Source organism: Rhinopithecus bieti, unplaced genomic scaffold, assembly GCF_001698545.2.
Source record: "Rhinopithecus bieti isolate Rb0 unplaced genomic scaffold, ASM169854v2 scaffold_64774, whole genome shotgun sequence".
In the NCBI taxonomy this organism is placed as follows: Eukaryota; Metazoa; Chordata; class Mammalia; order Primates; family Cercopithecidae; genus Rhinopithecus; species Rhinopithecus bieti.
In genome coordinates, this window is record NW_016824763.1 from 244,104 (window position 1) to 268,499 (window position 24,396).

The 24,396-nt window shown below is 36.1% G+C and overlaps 1 long non-coding RNA gene across 1 annotated transcript; it reads right to left on the minus strand.

Annotated features, from left to right (window-relative positions):
- Positions 1–6,815: 6,815 nt before the first annotated feature.
- Positions 6,816–23,859, minus strand: LOC108522442 (uncharacterized). The gene is made up of 3 exons (XR_001883473.1): positions 23,546–23,859; positions 9,117–9,176; positions 6,816–6,869 (listed from the first exon to the last, which is right to left on the minus strand). It is a non-coding gene; the product is annotated as an uncharacterized LOC108522442 (long non-coding RNA).
- Positions 23,860–24,396: the final 537 nt, after the last annotated feature.

Here is a 24,396-nt window from a genome sequence, read left to right on the forward strand (position 1 = left end):
GAAGTTATGTATTTGTATATTCATCACAAGAGAGAGAATGGAAAATTATTCAGCTTTCATAAAGAAGGAAATTCTATCATTTGTAACAACATGGATGAATTTGGAGGATGTTATGTTAAGTGAAATATACAAGACACAGAAATACAAATACTACATGATCTCACTTATAAGCAGAATCTAAAAATGTTAAACTCATAGAAGCAGAGCATATAATTGTTTTTACCAGAGGCTAGAAGGAAATAGGAAGATATTGATTAAAGAATAGAAAGTTTCATTTATACAAGATGAGTACATTTTGGAAATCTAATATATAGCATTGATATGGTTTGACTCTGTGTCCCCACGCAAATCTCACCTTGAATTGTAATAATCCCCATGTGTCAAGGGTGGGACCAGGTGGAAGTACTCAAATGATGGCGACAGTTTCTCCATGCTGTACTCATGATAGTGAGTACATTTCCTGAGATCTTCTGGTTTTACAAGCATCTGGAATTTCCCCTGCTTGTACTCATTCTCTTTCCCACTGCCCGGTGAAGAGATGCCTTCTGCCATATTTGTAAGTTTCCTGAGGCCTCCCAAGGAATGCAAACCCGTGAGTCAATTAAACCACTTCTTCTTTTTTTAATAAATTACCCAGTCTCGGGTATTTCTTCATTGTAGTGTGGAAACAGACTAATACAGTAAATTGGTACCAAGAGTGGGGTGCTGCTATAAAGGCACCCAAAAATGTGGATGCAAATTTGGAACTGGGTAACAGGCAGAGATTGGAACAGTTTGGAGGGCTCAGAAGCAGACAGGATGATGTGGAAAAGTTTGGAACTTCCTAGAGACCTGTTGAATGGCTTTGATCAAAATGCTGATATTGATATGACAATGAAGTCCATCAGATGGAGGTGAGGGACTTGTTGCAAACTGGAATAGAGGTCAAACTTGCTATGCTTTAGAAAGAGACTAACAGTATTTCCCCTGCTCTAGAGATCTGTGGAACTTTAAACTTGAGAGAGAGATGATTTATGGTATCTGGCAGAAGAAATTTCTAAGCAGCAGAGTATTCAAGAGTTAGAAGAGAATAAAAGTTTGAAAAATTTGGAGCCTGATCATGCAATAGAAAAGAAAAACTCATTTTCTGTGGAGAAATTCAAGCCAGCTGCAGAAATTTGCAGAAGTGACAAGAAGCCAAATATTAATTACCAAGACAACAAGGAAAATGCTTCCAGGGCATGTCAGAGACCTTCAAGACAGTCTCTACCATCAAGGTCCAGAGACTTAGGAGGGAAAAATGGTTTGGTGTGGCAGGCCCAGGAACCTCCTGCTGCATGCAGCCTCAGGACTTGGTGCCCTGCATTCCTGTCACTCCAGCTGCAGCTAAAAGGAACCAAAGTACAGCTTGGGCTATGGCTTCAGAGGGTGCAAGTCCCAAGTCGTGGCAGCTCACACGTGGCTTTAGACCTGCAGATGCACAGAAGTCAAGAATTGAGGTTTAGGAACCTCTGCCTAGATTGTAGAGTATTTATGGAAATGCCTGAATGTCCAGGCAGAAGTTTACTGCAGGGGTGGAGCCCTTATGGGGAACCTCTGGTAGGTCAGTGTGGAAGGGAAATGGTCAGAGCCCCCACACATAGTCCTTGCTGGGGCACTGCCTAGTGGAGCTGTGAGAAAAGGGACACTGTCCTCCAGAACCCAGAATGGTCGATTCATCAGCAGCTTGCACCATGCACCTGGAAAAGCCACAGACATCAACACTAGCTATGAAAGCAGCTGGAGGGGAACTGTACTCTAAAAAGCCACAGTGAAAGCAGTCAGGAGGGTGTCTGTACCCTGCAAAGTCACAGAGGTGGAGCTGCCCAAGGCATTGGAAGCCTATCTCTTGCATCAGTGTGACCTGGATGTGAGACATGGAGTTAAAGGAGATCATTTTGAAACTTTAAGGTGTAATGACTGTCCTATTGGAGTTTGGACTTGCATGGGGCCTGTAGTTCCTTTGTTTTGTCCATTTTTTCCCATTTGGAATGGGTGTATTTACCCAATGCCTACACCTCGATTTTATCTAGGAAGTAACTAACTTGCTTTTGCTTTTACAGGCTCATAGGCAGAAGGGACTTGCCTTGTCTAAGATAAGACTTTGGACTTGGACTTTTGGGTTAATGCTGGAATGAGTTAAGAATTTGAGGGACTGTTAGAAGGGCATGATTATGTTTTGAAATGTGAGGACAAGAGATTTGCAAAAGGCCAGCAGTGGAATAATATGGTTTGGGTCTGTGCCCCCATCCAAATATTGTCTTGGATTATAATAATCTCCACGTGTCAAGGGTGGGATCAGGTGGAGGTAACAGGATCATGGGGACATTTTCCTTCATGCTGTTCTTATGATACTGAGTAAGTCTCATGAGATCTGATGGTTTTATAAGAGTCTGGCATTTTCCCTGCTTGCACTCATTCTCTTTCCTGTCACTCTGTGAAGGGGTGCCTTCTATCATGATTGTTAAGTTTCCTGAGGCCTCTCCAGCCATGCAGAACTGAGAGTCAATTAAACCTCTTTTCTTTATAAATTACCCAGTCTTGGGTATTTCTTCATGGCAGCATGAGAATGGACTAATACAAGTGCTGTGAATATAGTTAATATTACTAATCATATGTTAGAAATGGACTAAAAGTGTAAATCATAAATATTCTCACCAATCATTAAAGGAAATAACAAAAAAGGTAACTACATGAGGTGAGGTGATGAATATGTTAATACACTTGATTATAGTAATCATTTCACTATACACATACATATATACGTATAAAAGTATCACATTTTACCTTTTAAACATACACATTTTTAGTTGTTATTTATACCTTAATAAAACTAGGGGTGGGGATCCTGAGCAGCAGTAGTAGTTTCAATCTCTACCAGTGTCATAGCAACAAAAAAAAATTAATCAATTTGGCAATTAAATAAATAAGGTAGGGACTATAACGAAATGACTGTTAAGCAGATTAATAAATTTTCTTATTTATTGTACAATGTATTGATACTTATGTATTATATCTTGAATTGGCTAGATGAAACAACTTTTGAGAATAGAAGAAAAAAATAAACTGAAGTTCTGAAATATGAGTTTATATTAGAGTAAGAAACATAAAGGAAATAAAAACAAAAAAAGAGGTTTAATGGTTTAATGTCAATATATTATCCACATTTGTTCATTTACTGAAAATTATATTTTGGAGGGTTATACATTAAAAGAAATCCAGGGAAGACAGCAGTTAATAAAGCAGGCATGGTGATTGCTTCAATGATGTTTCCGCTCCTCTACCAATCACTACAAATCATAGCTGCTTAATAAACTATATTTTCCCATTCATATTTACATTTTAATTTTGAGTGATTGAATAACAATTAAATAAGAATTTATGCATTCTCAATGATATGAGAAACATTGCTTTATAACTTTACATTCATTCTGATGGTTACATTTATCTTTATTTTTGGAAATATTTGAAAATATTGTGTCATTGATATAAATTTACATAGGTATCAGTTATTAACTAATATTTTAATGGTTGCTAAGAAACTGAAAGATTGAATTGACTTCTTTTTTGCACAAAACACTATCAAGGAGATCTAATGTTCAAATTTGGCAGCAATGTAATAATTCAAGGTTAAAAATAGAAAAAATTATTTCATAAGATATATATATATATAGAACTGTACAAATACATCATGATCTTATGAGTTATTTCAGAAATAGTTTTCTTGAAAATGAACATACAAATTCACTAAAATAGATTCCATTTAACTTGTATGTCTCTCTTTTTGAAAATATGTAAATTAATGGAAGAGAGGAGATAGGACATTTTCCTAGGATAGCCTAGGAGGCCTGGTTGGTTTAAATATTCCATCTGGCATTTATGAAAGAATCCAGAGTAAAGATTGTTACTTAGTCCAAAATAAGGACTACCAGAGAGGGCATGCAATTGGAAGATAAGCCATCTGAGTTCTATTTCTGCAAGTGTCACTGTACTACAGAGTAATGCTAGGCACATCGTTTATCAACTTCATTTTATCTTAGTTTTTCCTCAAGGGGAAAAATAATATTTTTATTTCTCATTAATTTGTTTTGAGGGAAAAATAACAAAAGTAATTAGCAAATACAACTGAGAATGCAAAATATTTTATAAATATCACATTATTGCTTTTGTATTGTGAATTGAAACCAGATATTTCAAATGTCACTACTGTGACCACACATTTTAAAAGTTTACCTTGTGACTTTCAAAAATTAATTTAAAAAATTGAAACATTTTGTAGAAATTGATCATTTAGTTTAAATTTCCAGAAATAATGATTTTATTATTATATGTAAACAAATTACACCTCTAGTCTCCTATTTGACTTCCTCAATCCTCAAAGATATAAAAAATATAAATAACTGAAAGTCCCAGAAAAGATTATGTCTGGATTCCAAAATTTGCCAAAGCATTAATATGCATACATAATTTTTCCCGTCTCCTGTTTATATTCACACCATAGGGGTGACTGATCACATGCATACAGCAGATGTGTAAATGTGAGTTCTTAATATCACCACACCTGCGCCCAGAGACTCCTCTTCTTGATTATTTTTTCAAACACATGTTTAAAAATATTTTTGGATGCTGAGATCAACCAGAACAATTTGCTGTTGGGAATGATTACTGAGATTCTACCTATAGGTAGAGATAAATAAACATATAAGCTCGGGCAATTTACGTTCATGTACTTGCTAAGTAGGGTTCCATAATTTGACCATAAAAATGTACTTGTTTTTTTTCTTCTAAAAGTCTCCTTATGTTAACTAATTTAAACGGAATATATTATATCATCAACATCATAGGCAGCTTTGAATATTTGAAATAATTTTTACAAGGTGCTAGAAAACTGTTTGTAAAATAGTTCACTGTTGTTGTTATTACTGTTACATAATTATTACTTTTCTTCATTGTTTGCTCGTGTCCAACATGTTATTAACTAGGAAAGCCTGTTACATATTTCTAGTTACTTTGAGTCCTGAGTATTATCCATGCATTGAAATAAAATAAATGTGTTTTATATTGAATAGTAGAAATTACATGGAAATAAGGCCCTTTTTAAAAATCACCAATATGTCTTAATTTTATTGAAGTTCATACTTTTAGATAAAAAAAGATAGTAGAGCCAGGAGGAATGTGTATTTATAAAGTGTGTCAAAGTACAGGTTCTTTTCTTTCAGGTCATTGCTCCTGATCCCAGAACAACAACAACAACAAAGCTGTAAAAAAGGAAAATGTTAAACCCATGACATCTCTACAGCCACATGTTTGGCAAGAGATTCACTGACTGATTCACAAGGCCTAACAAAACTGTAGAAGGAAATATCACAGAGAATAGTTGTTTAGATGTAGAAAGAGTAATAGGGAGTATATAAAATTTTTTAATGAGGAAAAAATCACAGGAAAATAAAAGACAATAGCTTTGACTTTATATAACTGTAGGCCGAAAATTGGATTTGACAAGAAATCATGTGACCTGAAATTTTTAACACAAGGAGGTAAATATGTTACAGTCATATTTACTATGGTAGGATGGGATTTTTGTAATTAAAACATTCTATAGTAAGTCCCTGCATTATAAGAAAAAAATGACTCACTGAGTGAAGAGTTTTTCATGAAACGATATGCTTTTATGTAAATACATAAATCATAGACTTCAAACAGTTAAAGATGCTAAAATGAAGCCTCCCCCCCACCACCCCAGTCTCATCTCTGGCATTTCCCACACAAACTCTCTATGTGCCAGTAGCACAAGATTACTTTCCTTCTTCTGATCATGTCACAAAGTTTCACAAGTTCAATACTGTGACTACTTTCTTCTATAATGCATTTTATCTGTAACTTGATGTCTACTCCTTTTTCTCATTCAGAGGCTAATGCTCTAAATATTTTCTAATGCTTTTCCCTTCTCCAAGTATACAAAATAAAAAAGTTTCCATAAAATGCTATGGAGGACTTATTTTAATATCAATAAATCTGTCTCTCCTGCTCAATGGAGCTTCTAAGAGCCAATGTGGAGTTTAGTTATGTCATAATTATTTGCATAGACGTATGTTAGACACTTTGTTAGTCACTGAGGATATAGTGATGGGAAAGATCTTGGCACATGAGAGAAAAAGAGAACCATCAAAATTGGGGCTATGAGGAAATGTAGATTCATGCTAAAAAAATCCTGGTAGGCAATGTTGAGTATCAGAAATTTTATCCTAATTGAAAGAAAATTCATATAAGTGTTTGAAGTTTTGAAAGACACATCCAGATTTGCATTGGATGATTAAAAAATAGATCTATGTATGGGAAGGGGAAACCTTAAATGTGGGAAGATTAATTAAAAGGTGGTTTTTAAAAGCCTATTGATTAAAAGACCTAGGCCAGGATTGTGGCTGCATCAATGGAGAGGCAGGATGGATTCAAGAGTAATATAATCATAGGTACACCTAATCATGTCTTTTCTCATGTTGCTCCCTCCGGTTGCATGCACATTTCCCCTTGTCAGTGTGGTGCACACCTAGTTATTTTTCAAGATTAACTCCATACAGCATAAACAAGATTAATTTTGGATCATGCTAGATCTTCACACTTACCTTCTTTTCTGATCTGACACGCCCTAGCATAAACTTGTCTGACTCCCATGTTCATGTGAGTTAGTGCTGCTGCTACTGCTGCTGCTACTGCCATAGCCACTGCTACCAGCTGAGGGATCTCTGTGGCCACTACTCCTGATCCATCTCTTGTATGCATACCCTACAAAATCTTACCTTATATTAATGCTCCTGCCACTCCTTGCTTCCGGACCTGGGTCATCTTTCTCACTGAGCATGAGAAATAGCAAGACATAACAGCTTTTCAGGATGCATACTAGAAATAATGGGGAATTATTACTCATGGTGGCAAATTTTAACCAATGGAAGATGAGAGCCAGTAGAAAAGCATCTACTTTCTCCTCCCTGTGCTCCTTAGATCATGCACAGGACCTTTGTGAAAATAGCTTAACAGGAAGGGTGGTCAACTTTTATTAGTTGTTTCCTGCTTCCATCTCCTTTCACTTCACTTCTCTTTCCTAGAGGTTGCACTTCCTAATAAAGTTTAATCAATAAGCCTTTGTCCTTCTGTCTTTGTTACCTACTAATCCTGGTCTAAATCTCAAAGTCCTCTTCAATGAAGTCCTTCATGGCCTAAGACCAGTTAGCAAAAAACATTCTCTTTTGTTATTCTTTCTATAGAATTCCAGATCCACACAATACATATAAATAGCATTGTGCCACTTTTTGATTAATTTACCAAGCTACTTCCATTAAGCCTTATGTTATTTGAAGATGTTTACATCTCTGTTACCTATTGCAGGACCTGCTATACAGTAAAACTATTTAATCAGTATTTTCAGAGTTAAGAGATAAATACTTGAGATAATATAAGCATTGAATGTATTACTCTAAAAGTTTAAAGTCTAAAAATGTTTATTCACCCTGAGAATCATTTCTTAATATGAGAAATTCAAACCTATAAATCCATCACCCTGTCCTTTTCCTTTGCCTTTTTTTTTAACTTTTATCACACACATATACACATAATATGTACACATGGTACTTTCTTACTTAAAAGTTCTGAACTTTCTTCAAATGCTACAGCATCTTGGTTTTTATTTTTTTATTTACCAGTCATAATGCCTCCAACACTTTTCACATGTAGAGAGAATATAAATTATTCACATTGACTCTAACACTGTCAAACTTGAATCTACGGGGATTATTAAATGTTGAAACAACCTATAAAGTAGGTCACATAAGTGTCAAAAGCAGTGAACATTTTTCCAACAGTTGCTAAGATATGATACTGTGATTTGTTGAAGAGAAATAAAGATAACACAGCCCCCCCCCATTCTCCTTGTTCTAAGGGAGGAGTACAAGGAAAAGTCAAAAGGAGTTGAAGGAACACAAGAGGTCCAGAAACCAAAAGCTACTCCAAACATTTCTGTATTATTTGAATAACAGAAAACACATTAATATGGTTTGGATCTGTGTCTCTGTCCAAATCTCATGTACAATTGTAATCCCCAGTGCTGGAGGTGGGGCCTGGCAGGAGGTGATTGGATCACAGGGGTGGTTCCTTCATAAATGGTTTAGCACTATCCTCTTAGTGCTTTTCTCATGCTAGTGAGTGAGTGAGTGCTCATGTTATTTGGTTGTTCAAAAGTGTGTAGAACCTCCTGCCTCTCTCTCACTTGCTCCTGCTCTTCCATATGAGATGCCTTACTCTCCCTTTGCCTTAAGCCATGATTGTAAGCTTCCTGAGGCCTCTCCAGAAGCTAAGTAGATGCCAGAATCATGCTTCCTGTATAGCCTGCAGAACGATGAGTCAACTGAACCTCTTTTCTTTATAAATTACCCAGTCTCAGGGATTTCTTTATAGCAATGAGAGAAAAGACTAACGCAAGCATAATTAAATTTGATGGGTTTGACTTACGCGTGGTAGTAGGGCTTCAAAGAAAGATCAAGAATTAAAATGATAATACATTTTAAAATGGGAGAAAAGACCATAAATTAATTTCATATTTTAATAAAAAATGAGCAAATACATCTTTGCTATTGTGTTGTTCTAATCATGAGAGGTCACTATGTAACTCAAATAGTAGTTAGAATTTGGCATTCTCTAAGCTGATAATTAAAAATCAGGTCTGAGCCACTAGACTCTTTCTTCTCCAGTTTCTATGTTGCAAAATAAATAGTTATTATAATTTAACACCTCAGGATTAACATGAAATTGCCAGAAAAGTATTTTAATTGTGTGATGGTTGTTTTTATGGTTCCACAAAAACTACATTAATGGAAGGGGTGTTCAATTAATACAAATGATTATACATTTCCTGGCATTTGCCTCACTTCCTCTAAAAATGAAATTTTCCAGTCACTAAAGTATTTCAAAATGAGGGAAACTAAGTAAATAAGTAATATGACAAACTACACATGCCTTAAGGTTTTACTCGTTCAGTATTAACTAACTTATTTTATCAAATTGAAATAATTTAAAACAATCGAAAAACAGATATTCAGCATGCATACCTGGATGCTTGGGTCTCTTCTTCTCTTCTGGTTCTTTCCGATTTCTTGTTACCTTCTTACCTAGCAAATGGTAATGAAAATACAGGTTACTGTACTGAAATGTCCACAGGACAAGAGGCACTGGTGAATCTGTTCACAGACCATGACATTGTCCTTTCCTGGTTTAGATGTTTCGTACCCAGTGATGCCCCAAAGAAATCATGTCCCCTCTATTTTCTAATTAGTGAACAGTAAAATGGACTTTCTTATTTTGAAATTACATTTGTTTGTTGCTATTTGGTGTTTCAATGATTAGTGAAAATTAGATATCTCTATTATTAGACTGCTGGTGGTCGGGTGGGTGTCTCTCCCATTAGAAAGCATTGGGTTACCCAGGTGTCTCTACCATTAGACTGCCTAGGGTCGAGTGAAAGTCTCTCCCATTAGAATGCATGGGTTCGCTCAGGTGTCTCTATCATTAGACTGTCTGGGGTCGGGCAGGAGTCTCTCCCGTCAGAATGCCTGGGGTTGCCCAGGTGTCTCTATTATTATACTGCTTGGAGTCAGCAGGAGTCTGTTCCATTTAAAAGCTTGGGGTCACCCAAGTGTCTGAATCATTAGACTGCCTGAGGTCTGCCAGGAGTCTCTCTTATTAGAATTCCTGGGTTTGGCCAAGAGTCTCTCCCATTATAATATTTTTTGAAAAATCAGAATATTGGTATTGGTTAAGATAAGAGTTTTTCGGATAGTATCGGACTGCATTTCTTTCTCACATAATAGGACAGACAAAGACAGTAGGCAGCTTGCTCTACAAGGTTGTTAAGGACATAGTTTCTTTCCTCCTGGTATTTTGCCATTCACTAGGATGCTGCTCTTGTTAGCATGTCTGGCAGGATCCATGCTGACTCCTCAATGCCACGTCTTTGTTCAGGCTTATGGGAGGAGACAAGAAGGTGTTGCAGAATAAGCAAATTCTTTTCAAAGAAGTGATATAGAAGATGCACAAATCACGCTTGCTCAACACCTTCATCACATGACAAGCAGACATTTTCCCAACCAACTGAGTGAGAGTGAGTGTGTTTGTGTGTGTGTGTGTGTGTGTGACAGAGAGATAGATTTTCATTCAAGGAAAGAAGAGAAAGAATGGAGAGAGAGGTAATTAGCAGAGCCATAGTCTGTGCAGAATATTCAATAATCTCAAATTTTAGATTGTAATTTTATGCCTTTTATGGTCTGGATCAGCTTCATCTTCTTCATGTGCTTCATTATCTTATGTAAAAATTGTTTTTATTGTGTGTCATTTTTAACAATAATTTCCTCTTCTGTGGCAGCCTCTGGTGCCCTCTGTTCTATAAGTGTTTCTGAGTTTGGGAATGCATTGCTGCTTCTAAAGTTCTGAGGGAAGTGCACTTCAAACCTGCCAACTTTGGTTCTGGTTTCTTGGGCAATTTTTTTTTTTTCCTTCTCTGAATCCCAGGAAGAGGGCTAATTACTTGCAGCTTCTCTGGACCAGTGAGTACAGCTTTTCTATCCCCCAATCAAATGAGTGACAATATTACTTATTTCATAAATAGGGACAATTATGTTTTGATAATAGGCAGAGACTGGTTCCTGCTCTGGAAAACCACTATATATGATCAACATGGGGCCATCTTAAGGCCTCAGCTTTTTAAGAGATATCAGTTATAACTTCCCTATCTTGTATATACCCATGCCTTTCAACAATGTATTTGATTTTTCTTCTTTTTTAAAAAACTAAGCCTAAGACATACAAATGGCCGACAGGTATATTTTTATAAAAATGCTTAATATTACTATCACTAACAATCAGGGAAATGCAAATCAAAACCAAAATGAGATATCCCACATTAGAATAGCTACTATTGAAAAGACAAAACAATAAAAAATGCTGGTGAGGGTACAGGGAAAGGGGAAGTTATACACTGTTGGTGGGACTGTAAATTAGTACAGACATTATGGAAAAGATTATGAGGCTTTTCAGAAAAATAAAAATAGTTCAACCATATGACCCAGCCATCCCACCACTGGGAATATATTTAAAGAAAATAAGATCAGTATTTCAGAAAGATAGCTGGACTCCCATGTTCACTGTAGCACTAATCACAGTAGCCAAAATATAAAATCAACTTAAATGCACATCAGTGGATCAATGGATAAAGAAAATGTGGTACATATATACAATGGAATCTATTTGACTATAAAAAAGAATCAAATTCTGTCATTTGTCAACAACATAGATGTGCCTGGAGCCTTATATTAAGTGAAATAAGCCAGACACAGAAAGACAAATACCACATGATCTCACTTATGTGTGGACTCTTAAAGAAATGATCCCAAAGAACTTTAGACTAGAACAGTGGTTACCAGAGATGGGGGAGGATAGGAAGAAGTAGGAGACAGGGAAGGGTTGGTCAATGAGTACAATGGTATAGTTGAAGACAAGAATATGTTTTGGTACTTTATTGCATAGGGCGATGATAGCTAACAAAAATGCATTGCATATTTCAAATAGCTAAAAGAGAGGTTTTGAATATTCTCAAAATAAAGCAAAAATAGTTGTTTAAGATGATGGACATGTTAATTACCACGATTTGATCATCATACAATGTATATGCTATGAAAACACCACATTATATCACAAAAATGTGTACAATTATTATGTGCCAATATAAAAAATGAGTTTCAGGTAATGGGTGCACCAAAATCTCACAAATCACCACTAAAGAACTTATTCATGTAGCCAAATACCACCTGTTCTCCAAAGACCTATAGAAATAAAAATGTTTAAAAAAATTAAAAATATTTAAGATACCAATCCAAAATATATATGCAATATCTACAAATATATATTAAAATATGTATTATATATAAAAATATATATAATGTATTTGATGATATATTGAATTCTCATTTTATATTTCCTTGACATTTATTTTGAATACGAGTTTAACTTTCTCATACCAAAAGCAGGGCTCAGTCATCCTTGTCACAGTTTTCATTTCTACATCACACCCAAATGACTTAAGCAGCTGGCCATGGATAAGAACTTAAAGGCAACTTTCTAACTTAGCAGACCAGGGTCCTAGTTTTCCAAAACACACTGCTAGTTGCCATGTGATATTTTTCTCTTTCTGCCTGACTCTCTGAATCCATTCCTGCCTCACCTGATCCAGAAATGGAAGTTTGACCTCCTGACATTAAGCCCACCCTGCCCAGGAACTGTAAGAAAAAATCTTTGAACTAGTTTTCTATTGTAGTGATATACTGAATCTGTGACTTCCATTTGAAGAACTAGGATTGACTCCAGGCCAGGTTTTCCCCAGAAATGTGGCTAAGGGGTGTGTTGGGGAGGAGACACAGGATCAGGCTCCCAGCACCAGAGTAATGGTCAGGCAGACATAAACTGGACACAGGTCATACAAGAGCCACAAGGGCATCTGCCAGTATAAATAGGTTTCCAAAAAAAGAACCCCCTGCTTATGCTCCAGACAACTAGGCATTAGGCTTTCTCTAACCTCCAGGTAAAACAGATATCCTGTGAAAGACCCACTGTAAATATCTATGTCCAGCTCACCTTCATTTTATGTTAGGACAGAACTAGTACTGGACACTCTGGTACTGGAACCCCAGGTTAGCCGGGGGCTTTCAAAACAGATGGATGGGGTGGTGCTAGAAGGAGGAGCAGTGCTAACATACAGGTTATATACACCAAGGCTACGACAAGTGTCAGTGTTTTCAGAGAGCCCAGATGCCTGCAATGGACTCTGGAGAGGACTCCATGGGATACCTTCTTTACACACTCTATGCCTCCTGAAATTGATACTTTTTTCTGGTATCAATTTAAGTGCACAAATTATAAAACATTTTCCCATGATATTTTCTCATGGAGACTTCCAGGGCTTTCAATATCTTCAAACTATATTTTCCTATGTCATACACAGCTCAAAAGTAATACAATCTGTGCAAAACTCATGAAAAAGACTCTGATCAAGAGAGTGGTGACAATACAAGTGAGCAAGAAGAGGAGCTGAAGGGTGACTCCAGTGTGGTCAAAGACTATCAAGACCTGGAAAAAGTAGTGCAGTCTTTCAGTATGATGTCATCCTAAAGAAAGGCCTAGAGGTTAGAAGAAAAGGAGAAAACTGATTTTTAAAATAGTCAGGTGGCTTCCTGCATATCCCATGTACCATATCTCCTTGGTTCCAAAACATAGTTGAGTATAAGATGTACCATGGAATTAAGCAGCTTCTTGAGGAGAAAATAAATCCTCATGTTTATGTATATAGCAAGCATAAAACACACCTGAGTTCACAAATACTACAATGTGAGAAGAAAAGTGGAACATGCATTCTACAAAGGCAAACTCAGGCTTAATGAGGAAAAAATATGAGAGAAAAGCACAACAGTGAAAGCAGGAAATATATTGAATTGTCTCACTAGAGAGGACAGAAAAGTGGAAACAGTTATATGTATTCACCTGAAACAAAGTGTTTACAGAGGAAGCTCAAAGTGAAATCTGCAGAGTGGTATTACAACAGTGGAAAAAGTTAAAGTTACCTAAGCNAATATATATGCAATATCTACAAATATATATTAAAATATGTATTATATATAAAATATATATAATGTATTTGATGATATATTGAATTCTCATTTTATATTTCCTTGACATTTATTTTGAATACGAGTTTAACTTTCTCATACCAAAAGCAGGGCTCAGTCATCCTTGTCACAGTTTTCATTTCTACATCACACCCAAATGACTTAAGCAGCTGGCCATGGATAAGAACTTAAAGGCAACTTTCTAACTTAGCAGACCAGGGTCCTAGTTTTCCAAAACACACTGCTAGTTGCCATGTGATATTTTCTCTTTCTGCCTGACTCTCTGAATCCATTCCTGCCTCACCTGATCCAGAAATGGAAGTTTGACCTCCTGACATTAAGCCCACCCTGCCCAGGAACTGTAAGAAAAAATCTTTGAACTAGTTTTCTATTGTAGTGATATACTGAATCTGTGACTTCCATTTGAAGAACTAGGATTGACTCCAGGCCAGGTTTTCCCCAGAAATGTGGCTAAGGGGTGTGTTGGGGAGGAGACACAGGATCAGGCTCCCAGCACCAGAGTAATGGTCAGGCAGACATAAACTGGACACAGGTCATACAAGAGCCACAAGGGCATCTGCCAGTATAAATAGGTTTCCAAAAAAAGAACCCCTGCTTATGCTCCAGACAACTAGGCATTAGGCTTTCTCTAACCTCCAGGTAAAACAGATATCCTGTGAAAGACCCACTGTAAATATCTATGTCCAGCTCACCTTCATTTTATGTTAGGACAGAACTAGTACTGGACACTCTGGTACTGGAACCCCAGGTTAGCCGGGGCTTTCAAAACAGATGGATGGGGTGGTGCTAGAAGGAGGAGCAGTGCTAACATACAGGTTATATACACCAAGGCTACGACAAGTGTCAGTGTTTTCAGAGAGCCCAGATGCCTGCAATGGACTCTGGAGAGGACTCCATGGGATACCTTCTTTACACACTCTATGCCTCCTGAAATTGATACTTTTTTCTGGTATCAATTTAAGTGCACAAATTATAAAACATTTTCCCATGATATTTTCTCATGGAGACTTCCAGGGCTTTCAATATCTTCAAACTATATTTTCCTATGTCATACACAGCTCAAAAGTAATACAATCTGTGCAAAACTCATGAAAAGACTCTGATCAAGAGAGTGGTGACAATACAAGTGAGCAAGAAGAGGAGCTGAAGGGTGACTCCAGTGTGGTCAAAGACTATCAAGACCTGGAAAAGTAGTGCAGTCTTTCAGTATGATGTCATCCTAAAGAAAGGCCTAGAGGTTAGAAGAAAAGGAGAAAACTGATTTTAAAATAGTCAGGTGGCTTCCTGCATATCCCATGTACCATATCTCCTTGGTTCCAAAACATAGTTGAGTATAAGATGTACCATGGAATTAAGCAGCTTCTTGAGGAGAAAATAAATCCTCATGTTTATGTATATAGCAAGCATAAAACACACCTGAGTTCACAAATACTACAATGTGAGAAGAAAAGTGGAACATGCATTCTACAAAGGCAAACTCAGGCTTAATGAGGAAAAAATATGAGAGAAAAGCACAACAGTGAAAGCAGGAAATATATTGAATTGTCTCACTAGAGAGGACAGAAAAGTGGAAACAGTTATATGTATTCACCTGAAACAAAGTGTTTACAGAGGAAGCTCAAAGTGAAATCTGCAGAGTGGTATTACAACAGTGGAAAAAGTTAAAGTTACCTAAGCAGAGTATGTTTAAATAAATGGACTGCTGCTAAGATACATAAAGTTTCTTTCTAGCTTTACTTATCTTGAGGAAAGATAAATAAAGGGGGAAAGGAACCAGCTTAAAATTTAAAAAAAGACTATTTTTTAAAAGTTTTATTATCATTTGTGGAAAAAATGTTTGTATGTAGAAATGACCACGTAATATTTAAGTCAGAAGATATTTTAAGTAAAGAAGGAAAATTTCAAAATAGGGAAACTCTTAAGACTCAAGGACACTGAAATACATGTATAGTGTCCATATATCAAATATTTTAAAACAATGAAAATTAATTCCAGTTATATACAGTAACTTTGTTATTATTATATACAGTACCTTTTCACAATAAAAATAATGCATGTTATCCCTTCAGCACATGGGACAACAAAAATCCTACATAGAAAAGGGACTTTTGCACTTGTATGAATGCAAGGTGAACTAAAAAACTCCAATTACCCTGAGAAAACAGATGAGAAGTGATGTAATGCATATTCAGGACTAAGACAAAAAATCTGCTTAGTTTTATTGCAAAGTGTTTTCTTTTAAACTATACCAAATGTTTTCTGTAATCTGTACTTAATGTGTAGCTTACTTCTTGATAAGACATTACTTAAATTTTTTTTTAATTAGAAATAAATTTTAAGTTCCTGCTCAGCTCTTTCAAGTGTCAACTAGAAAGGAAAAATTTACATTCAATTTGTATTAATCTAATTCTAATAACTTTTTTGTCCTTTTAGATTTATCTAGTTTTGCTTGTAGTCCACTAGTCTGGTGAAAGAGTAACCCCAAATGAATGTCTCACGTTCTTATAGAGCTAATTCCGTGACCCTTGTAGAATTTGATAAAATAGGTGTTTTCCACTGAACATTTCATGCGTAAGGAAACATGTTAAAAAGTACCATATTCCCCAATGAAAAATAATCAATTACAATATTGTTTTAAAATTTACATTCGAGTGTGCAAATAAGAGTTACATTGTTGTAAATTAGAGTTTGCACTGTGATCTTTTNGAAAGGAAAAATTTACATTCAATTTGTATTAATCTAATTCTAATAACTTTTTTGTCCTTTTAGATTTATCTAGTTTTGCTTGTAGTCCACTAGTCTGGTGAAAGAGTAACCCCAAATGAATGTCTCACGTTCTTATAGAGCTAATTCCGTGACCCTTGTAGAATTTGATAAAATAGGTGTTTTCCACTGAACATTTCATGCGTAAGGAAACATGTTAAAAAGTACCATATTCCCCAATGAAAATAATCAATTACAATATTGTTTTAAAATTTACATTCGAGTGTGCAAATAAGAGTTACATTGTTGTAAATTAGAGTTTGCACTGTGATCTTTTGCCTGTTAAAAAAAATCATGTAATCTCCCTTGAATAAGAAAACTTCTGGATAACATTTAATGACAACTTCTTGTCTTTTTAACATAATCAGCAATATAAAATATGTTCATAGGCAGTTCCCATTCCACGTCTTCTTAGCCCTTGATTCCACTGTAATACAGACATTATGTTCATTCATCTTTTCCCCAAGGGTGTTTGACTCTCAGACTAATAGGATTTTCAGACTAATAGGATTCCCTTCCACGTGCTATGTGCCACCATGCAGTCTGTCCTCTATACTTTCAATACTACCAAGTCACTGAGACAGTCTGAACTTAGAACAATGGAACTAAGCAGCATTGAGAGGTATGTGTGTGTGGGTGGGAGGCGGAGTGGTGTGCACACCTTTCTGTATGTCGTGTGGGTTTATGTGTGTGTGTACCCACGTAAGAAACAGTCGATGTTGCAATTCATTGTGTGTTTTCTCAGTGCCATAAGAAGTTAAGATGAGTTTTTCTAGGTCACTAGTTGGGGATATAGCTGTGCAGTGGTACATGGTGTATTGGCACTACTGCCTTTGTTTTTATGTGATCCTATTTGACCTTGCTGATTTACACATTAACCTGAAAAAGAGGCTGATAATAAGTGAGGATATATATGTAGTAGCAGAGAAAGAATACATAGAATAAATGAATTGCTAAGAGACTCTTTAAAAAGATAACTTGTAGCTACAAGACAGTATGAGTGACAAAGAATTGTATGTCAATGTATGTCAAAACAAATTAGGGTAAGACAAAGAAGGTGGGTGGGAAAACTGGGTTATAGATGTCAGAAAGGGAGTATATGTACACGGCAGCTCTAATGGAAAGCAAACAATAAAAGGGTGTGTAGAAAATATAAATGTTTTAGGGTAGAAGGTGACAAGAATAAGAAGGAAAATGTAGCTTTAGAAAATTAATTTCTAGAAGTCCAGCTCATGCCTGTAATCTCAGCACTTAGGGAGTTTCCACAGTGGGTGGGATGCTTGAGCCCAGGAGTTTGAAACCAGACTGGACAACATGGTGAGGCCCTATCCCTACAAAAATTACAAAATTTAGCCGGGCATGGTGGTATAAACTTATAATACCAGGAGTCATGTAAGTAAGACATGAACTCCTCATTTTTTTCTTCATGAGTTTTACATTTAAATAAAGAGAAATATATGCCAGTGACCTATTAAGTTGGAGACACTGTGAAATATTATATATTCATACATTTAACAAATATTCTCTGAGTGTATTATGTGCCAAGTGATCTTCTAGGAGGTTTGGGTACACAGCAATGAAAAGGATAAACTGCTGTTCTGTCAAGAAAGCAAAACAATGGAAACTTTAGCTATGATATTTTTTGTTTTAATTGAGAGATATTATTTGTTATGGCCTACAATCACACTACAAAATGTATTACAGTTTGGTTATTTCTTATTTGAAATGCTTGGGAGCAGAAATGTTTTGGATTTTGGAATGCTTTGGATTTAGGAATATTTGTGTATACATAATGAGATATATTAGGGATAAGTCCAAGTCTAAACAAAATATTCATTCATATATACCTTAAACACATAGACTGAAGGTAATTTCATAAAATATTTTCAAATAATTTTTACAAGAAACAAAATTAATAATTGTGTACATGAGGACAAGTGTGGAATTTTTCACTTGTGTTATGTTGGTGCTCAAAATTTCAGATTTTGGAGCATCTCAGATTGCGTATTTTCAAATTGGGGATGCTCAGCCTGTATTTTAATAAATACACAATAAAATAAAACGTTAAATGCCTTCAACTATTTTTTCTTATTGTAAGCATTATCATACGTAAACTAACAGAATTTTCAGAGAACAAGGCACTGATTTTTTAAATGCCATTGTAAAAAAGATGAAATTCTAGAAGTTTGGAAGTATCAAAGAAATAGAAATGTAGGTCACTATGTTTCTTTGGTATCAGAGAAGTAATAAAAACATCAAAATATTTTTTATTCTGTAGCATACAATATTTCAACATGAACCACTGCAAAAACAATTACAGTTGAGTAAGAAAAGAAAAGGGCAAGATAAGAAAAAATAAATTGGTCATAGCTATACATTTTGCAGGGTAATTATCATATTTAAAAAATAGTATCCTAGGGCAACACTACTAAAGCAAATCACTACTAAAACATCTTTGGTATCTCAAAATCGAATCTCTGCTCAACTTTAAATTTATGTATACTGCAGTGACTCCACAATGACTTTTCTTGTGCTGTGCGGTATAGTAATTCCTGGGCTATGCATTAAATAATGCACTAATCAATTTCACACGGATGCCACCACCTTTCCTTAGAGCATCAGTTTCCTGTTTGATATTGTTAAGTTTATTCTAGAGTGTTGTCAGGTCAGTAACATTTGATGGTACAAGTTTATTTCATTATAAAAAAAAAAAAACTGTCCCTCTCAAAGACAACCATATTCTTATAAAAATAGCATTTCATTTTAGGTCTTTCTACTTTCCTTTTGCCTTTTCTCCTTTCATATTTCCTCTTTCTCTCCTTTTTTCTTTCCTTCCTTCTTCCCTTCCTTCTCTCTCTCTCCGTCCCTCCTTCCTTCTCTTTCTTTTTCTCTCTCTTTTTCTTTCTTTCTCTCTTTCTTTCTTTCCCTTCCTTCCTTCCTTGTCTCTCTGTCTCTCCTTGACTTCCGTTCTGCTTTTCCTGCACTTCTTTTTTCTTTTTCTTTTCAAAATAGGGACATTTTAATTATCACCCTTATTCATCACTATCTTGTTTTTATTCATTTATTTCACTTATGGCTTTGGTTTATTATAATTTGTTTACAAAGAATGTCTACTTTTGCTTGTCTATTGTTATATTACTATACACCTCTATGTGTATACCTGATAATTTTTTACACTATTTTTTAGTCTGTTTTTGCAAGAAACAAAGCATATTTTATGCCTCCCACCATCTCTGCAATATATAAAATATTAGAAAAAAGAAGTAGCATGTGGAGGTAGAGACTTAGTTTCATCAACATAAGAATAACTACAATAGAAATAAATTATCTACCATAGGATATCTTCTCTAGCTGGTAGAAAGTATTTGAGGACAAGAAAGGAACAAGAAAAGAGGGGAAACAAGGAAGAACAGAAAAAGTGGAGGATACTAAAGGAAAGAAAATGTCTTAATCTCTTTTATGTTGCTATAAAGAGATACCTGAGGCTGGGTAATTTATAAAGAAAATAACTTTATTTGGCTAATGGTTCTGTATGCTGTACAAGCATGGCACCTACATCTGCTAGGCTTCTGGTGAGGCCTCAAAAGCTTTGATTCATGGCAGGAAGTGAAGAGAGATTGAACATGTCACACAGTGAGAGAGGGAGCAAGAAAGGGAAGGAGGAGCCAGGCTCCTTTTAACAAGCAGCTTTCATGTGAACCAACAGAGTGAGAACTCACTCATTCCCATGGGGAAGACACCAAGCCATTCATGAATCCACCCTCAGGTCCCACCTTCAACAACTGTGGTCGCAATTCAACATGAGATTTGCAGGGACAAATATCCAAACCATATCAGAAAGACTGGAAATTTTTGTTTCACATGTTTTCCTTCCTAGAACAGTAACTAAGCCTTACTGTTCTAAAGCCAGCTTCTTCTAACCACCCTGGGTTAATGAGCCACGAAGGACATTCCCCAACCACAGCTTTGACCTTTGAGTTTTAAGATTAACTGTATTCAGTATTTAAATTTGCATATCAGATAGAAGGTGAAAAGAGAAGCTGATGCATTGAGTGCAAGAGGAGTGGTCAGCCCCTACTGCAGGATTCCTTACAGTGGACACCAGATGATTCCAAGAGTGGGAAGAGCATCCCATAATTCTGCCATGGGCAGGAAGTGAGACACCACCACAAACAGCTCCAAAGATGGGCTTCCCACATGGGGAGAGGATGTGTGGCTGCACATGGAAGCAGGTCATAAAGCCCAGTGACCTTGGGGCCTCTGTAAGGAGCAGGTAGGGAGAACAGTGACTGACAGAGAACACTCTTCAATGGCAGAAACAATACTACTGACAACAGCAACCACTTAAGCCTAATGCTAAACCCTTCCAGACTGAATAAGATTCTGACATTTCATATACCTTGTGGTAAGCAGAGAAATGTCCCTCTCCCCAGAGATGCCCATATGCTCATCCCTGAGAGCTGGAAATATGCTACATTGTGTTACATAGCATAGGGGAATTAAAGTTGCTGATAGAATTAAAGATGGCTAACAAACTGAAGTAAAAAAGATAAATTATCTTGTATTATTCAGATGTGCTCAATGTAATCACAAGATTCCCTAAACAGAGAAGAGGGAGGCAAGACAGTAAGTAAGGTGATAGGATGTGAAAAGGACACAAGTCACCATTGCTGATTTTGAAAATGGAGAAAAGTGGCTATTCTATGATCCAGGAAATGCACTCAGTCTCTAAAAGCTGCAAAAGGCAAGGAAATGGATTCCCCTGTTCCTTCCATAAGGAAATGCAGCCCTGCCAACACCTTGATTTTAGTCTTGTGAAACCTATGTTGGGCATCTGACCTACAGAACTATTTTATATATATATAATATATAGATTTATAGCTATATATAATATATAATATATATAGCTATTTATGCATATATAATACATATAGTTATATATGTGTATATATAGCTGTTTTGTGCTATGAAGTTTGTACTTTTTTTACAGCAGAAATAGAAAACTAATACACACCTCAGAAAGTAAAATTATGCAGAAAATTTACTGTTAGCCTTCACTGTCAAATTAATAATAGTACATGGGTACAAGTATGAATGAGCAAACACACATCTATTCTATAAATAGTTATGGAAAACAGTTTCCCCATATATAAAAGCCACACTTAATATTGAATCACATTAATATACCTCTTTAGGACTCTTACCTCAAATGTTTAAATATGTGGGTACATCCAACCAAGAAAAAAAATTGCCTATGGCAAATAAAAGTCTTGGTGCATATGTATCCTGAAAGGAATCTCAATAGAAGTTAAATCTCCCAAAGCTGAGGCTCCTTATAATGAAACAAGGGAGACAGATCAGCCTGACTCTGCTTGCCAGGGCTGACATCACGACTAACCCCAGTCAAGCCTGCAAGTAGCCTTTGGGGAGTCATTTTATTGCTCAGCCATCAACTGCAGAGAGCTGAGCAACATCCTGTAAATCCTGTATAATGAAGAGATTTTGTTCCAGAGGGTAGCTATTACATGGACAAGAACTATGGACATCCTATGTTTATATTGGAGGTCAAATTCTCAGCAAGTAAAGCTTTTAGTTACCACCCTTCCAAGCATAAAGGAAAAGTGAAATGGTCTGCACTTCCGCACAATATGTTTTTCCTTCCTGTCAGGCCTCTTCCTAAAACACAGCCTAGTGACTGAAGTTAAAGTAACTCCAGGTGCTATTGCTGGCAGAGGGCTAAAGGTAATAAAGTTTCACAGTTCTATCCGTACCTGAGCCACTGGGCAGCCGATGGAGAGTTATTCCATGCGGATCCTGGCTCGTGTTCCTTTATCTTATGTACAACGTAGTACCTTATGAGCCAAAAGTGTGAGAAATATTTGCTTAGGTCTGAGTACATGCACCCATAAATGGATGCTTAAGAAAAACATATCTCTGTGATAGCAGAAAAATTGGTTGTGATATATACGGATGGAATATATATAATGTACTATATATTTCACTTACATTTTACTTTTCTATAAAAACTATTTTAACATATAGCTCATCAAATTATATTTTATGTTCCATTTTTATCAAACTTGATGACTGATGGAATCACACCCTCAAGAGCTATGAAGGGCCACTCAGTGTCATCAAGTGCATCACTTTGCTGATGCACTCCAGCAAGAACATTTAAACTATTTTCTCAAAAATTGAGTCCACAGGAATGTTTTGCTTTGCAAGGAAGAAGTAGAAGCTTTCCTCTCCTGGAGAAAAATAATATTGTTACCCATCCTTACACAGAACAAAATACTCTACTATTTGAACCGAATACTATATAATGACCAAAGTTTGGGTATTCCATTATGTATCATTTATGAGTTCACATGGGGCCCTGAAGGCCAATTCCAATTACATGCAAGGGAAGTCTAACCTTGCGGACTCTGTTAACTCAGCAGCCTTCCTAAGTGGCCCCAAGGGTTCACCAGTCTATGTACTCTTCTTATCAAAGCTTGCATCAACGTAACAGTTATTACGCTGTACCATCGGAGGCAATTTCTTTTTATTTGAAAATTTTCTTTCAGGTGACTAGGGAATGAAAAATTTGTTGACACATTCACAAGGAACATATATAATAGAAATTGCTCAATATGGGATTGCATTTAGAGATACATTATTTAATGAGGAAGGTTTAGCCTTCAAGGTGCAGTAAAATTAAATGTCTATAGTCGTCATTTTTTATTAGTACAATTTAGACAAACATGAAATTTGTAAACCTCTGAAAATATATAACCAATTATACTACAAACAACAAACCCAGTGAATTATTATAGAAAGTAACTCATGACATAAAAGAAAATATATTGTTTCAGAGGAAATAGATCTCTCATGATACAAAGGCCAGAATATCTTTTTATGCACATACATAAAGAGTAATCATTTTCAGTATTTTTTTGTTATTCAATGTTACAGAAAAGCAATTATATTTCAGTTTTAAAATATATCTAAATAATATTTAGGTACATTTGGAAAAGTAAAACTTTTAAAATTAATTCACTTACCATTATAGAAAAAAGTAGAGACATGTAGATTGCCAAAGGAAACAAACCAACAGAATTCTTTCTTTTGTCCAGAGAGGCATTGTATGAAGAGTTGGGGGGAAAAAGCCTAACAAATATATTGATAATAATAATGGGTATATAAAAAATAGACAAGTAAATAAACAAGCACAATAATGTCTTGCTAACTATGGCTTCCCATATCTCAGAAAATTAAATATACTTGGAATCATAACATATAATCTTTTGGTCCCCAAGATAGGTTTTACAGAGGATAGCTAGTCAGCTATAAGCAGAGCAGGAGAGGGCTTCCCCTACACACACACAGCAGGAGTGTTGGCCGACCATCAGGTGATAGTCAGGTGGTTGTTAGCTGTTTCTCTAAGGTAATAATTGGTCACAGCTGGCGCCAGGGCGAGGCAGTCTCCTAGATAGAAAACAGCTAAAACTGATCAGCCGCGTCTCAGTTAAATCCTAGGAGTGGAGAGAAGTAATTCAAGATCCTGGGAGTAAGTCAACGTATAAAACACCAAGTCAAGATGTCAGGGTGCACATTTGGTTTCTCAAGTCATCTGCTTGGCCCTCTTCCAAGTTGTACTTTCCTTCTTTTCTTTCCCTTCCTAGTTGTTCTAAAGCTTTTTAACAAATTTTCACTCCTGCTCTGAAACTTGCCTCAGTCCCTCCTTCTGTCTTATGCCCCTCAGTCAAATTCTTTCTTCTCAGGAGACAAGAATTGAAATCGCTGCGGACCCAAACAGATACGCCACTGGTAACTCAGGGTGACTCGGATTCCTGCCATCGGTGTCAGTTTTAGTCTCAATTTTTGAAAAAAGAAAAAATAAATAAAAGCTGAG